The following is a 2659-nucleotide window of genomic DNA, read 5'->3' as shown; positions in this document are numbered from 1 at the left end:
CAGAGCAAAGCCATGAGGACGAAATAATTGCCCGTAGAGCACTGAGACAGGATTGTGTCGAGGCACAGATCTGGGGATGAGTACCAAAACATTCTGCAGCATTGAAGGTCCCCAAGAACACAGCCCGCTTGGAGTTTGCCAAAAGGCACCTAAAGACTCTCAGACCATGAGAAACAAGATTCTCTGGTCTGATGAAAACAAGATTGAACTCTTTGGCCTGAATGCCAAGCGTCATGTCTGGCACCATCCCTACAGTGAGCATGGTGGGGGCAGTGTGAGCATGGTGGGGGCAGCATCATGCTGTGGGGATGTTTTTCAGCGGCAGGGACTGGGAGACTAGTCAGGATCGAGGCAAAGATGAACGGAGCAAAGTACAGAGAGATCCTTGATGAAAATCTGCTCCAGAGGGCTCAGGACCTCCGACTGGGGCAAAGGTTCACCTCAACAATATAAGTATTCAGACCATTTACTCAGTACTTTGTTGAAGCACCTTTGGCAGCAATTACAGCCTTGAGTCTTCTTGGATATGATGCTACAAGCATAGCACACCTGTATTTTGGGAGTTTCTCCCATTCCTCTTTGCAGATCCTCTCAAGCTCTGTCAGGTTGGATGGGGACCGTTGCTGCACAGCTATTTTCAGGTTTCACCAGAGATGTTTGATCGTGTTCAAATACGGGCTCTGGCTGGGCCACTCAGGGACATTCAGAGACTTGTCCTGAAGCCACTCCTGCATCATCTTGGGTGTGTGCTTAGGGTCGTTGTCCTGGGTCTGAATACTTTCCGAATGCACTGTATGGTCATTGATCAACTTCAATATTGTCCCTTGATACATTCAAATGTAAAGATAAAGTAAAATAGTTGAGGCAGCTTTTATTTTTGCAAATACGTTCACTTTATTTGTATTTTTTACCACAAAATAATGAAATATGCAGCATCCCTTAATTTTTACATAAAAAATAGTTATTACAATCAATGATATGAGCATTATATTGATACAAGTATGAAGCTGCAGTGCAAAGGCTTACAAAATGTTGAGCAAATCAAATGTATTACTTTTAAATGCTTTACCCTAAATTACAGAGGTGCAAATGATCCCTTAGGGCCTCAACCAATATCCACATAAAATTGGTTAAAACATATTTCATTTAGATCTAATAAAACAATAAAAAAATTAAAATCCACCTTGTATAAACTCACCTTTCCATGTTAAGACTCCTCCTTACCTGTCCACTAATAAACACTAGGTGATCAACTAAATCCTCCGGACTTTGATAATCTTTTTACTGACCCTTATTCCAATCACACTTCTCTGTGTCTTCTCTGTGTCTGGTCAGATCTGGTCAGGTCTGGTCAGGTCTGGTCGGGTCTGGACATTATGCTGGTCAGGTCTGGTCAGGTCTTGTCAGGTATGGTCAGGACATTATGCTGGTCTGGTCAGGTCTGGTCAGGACATTATGCTGGTATGGTCAGGACATTATGCTGGTCTGGTCAGGTCGTTCAGGTCTGGTCGTCAGTCAGGTCAGGTCTGGGTGGTCAGGACATTATGTCTGGTCAGGTCTGGTCAGGTCTTGTCAGGTCTGGTCAGTACATTATGCTGGTCTGGTCAGGTCTTGGTCAGGACATTATGCTGGTCTGGTCAGGTCTGGTCAGGTCAGGACATTATGCTGGTCAGGTCTGGTCAGGTCTGATCAGGTCAGGTCTGGTCTGGTCAGGACATTATGCTGGTCTGGTCAGGTCTGGTCAGGTCTGGCCAGGTCTGGTCAGGGGCAAGACATTATGCTGGTCTGGTCAGGTCTGGTCAGATCTGGCCAGGACATTATGCTGGTATGGTCAGGACATTATGCTGGTCTGGTCAGGTCTGGTCTGGTCAGTCAGGTCAGGTCTGGGCTGGTCAGGACATTATGCTGGTCAGGTCTGGTCAGGTCTTGTCAGGTCTGGTCAGTACATTATGCTGGTCTGGTCAGGTCTGGTCAGGACATTATGCGGTCTGTGTCAGGTCTGGTCAGGTCAGGACATTATGCTGGTCAGGTCTGGTCAGGTCTGGCCAGGTCTGTCAGGTCAGGTCAGGACATTTGCTGGTCAGGTTGGTCAGGTCTGGCCAGGTCTGGTCAGTACATTATGCTGGTCTGGTCAGGTCTGGTCAGGACATTATGCTGGTCAGGTCTGGTCAGGTCTTGTCAGGTCTGGTCAGTACATTATGCTGGTCTGTCAGTTGGTCAGGACATATGCTGGTCTGGTCAGGTCTGGTCAGGTCAGGACATTATTGCTGGTCAGTCTGGTCAGGTCTGGCCAGGTCTGGTCAGGTCAAGACATTATGCTGGTCTGGTCAGGTCTGGTCAAATCTGGCCAGGTCTGGTCAGGTCAGGACATTATATTGGTCAGGTCTGGTCAGGTCTGGTCTGGTCAGGTCAAGTCAGGTCAGGTCAGGACATTATGCTGTCAGGTTTGGTCAGGTCAGGTCTGGTCTGGTCAGGTCTGGGTCTGGTCAGGACATTATGCTGGTCAGGTCTGGTCAGGACATTATGCTGGTCAGGTCAGGTCAGGACATTATGCTGGTCAGGTCTGGTCAGGTCTGGTCAGGTCAGGTCTGGTCAGGTCTGGTCAGTCTTCTGGTCAGTTCAGGACATTATGCTGGTCAGGTCTGGTCAGGACATTATG

General features: G+C 47.8%; 1 long non-coding RNA gene across 50 annotated transcripts; it reads left to right on the top strand.

The window, feature by feature from the left end:
* The first annotated feature begins 1327 nt into the window (after positions 1-1327).
* LOC139023051 (uncharacterized) lies at positions 1328-2659 on the top strand. 50 transcript variants are annotated; one of them, XR_011474155.1, is made up of 9 exons: positions 1328-1397; positions 1620-1683; positions 1714-1760; positions 1877-1933; positions 1998-2049; positions 2104-2167; positions 2305-2423; positions 2491-2586; positions 2624-2659. It is a non-coding gene; the product is annotated as an uncharacterized lncRNA (long non-coding RNA). The 50 variants fall into 50 exon arrangements; XR_011474172.1 differs by having other exon boundaries at positions 2104-2172; positions 2295-2393; XR_011474182.1 differs by having other exon boundaries at positions 2104-2172; positions 2295-2408; positions 2535-2586.

Source organism: Salvelinus sp. IW2-2015, linkage group LG26 (assembly GCF_002910315.2).
Source record: "Salvelinus sp. IW2-2015 linkage group LG26, ASM291031v2, whole genome shotgun sequence".
In the NCBI taxonomy this organism is placed as follows: domain Eukaryota; kingdom Metazoa; phylum Chordata; class Actinopteri; order Salmoniformes; family Salmonidae; genus Salvelinus; species Salvelinus sp. IW2-2015.
The sequence above is the reverse complement of the archived record's forward strand: the minus strand, read 5'-3'. Positions and strand labels throughout refer to the sequence as shown.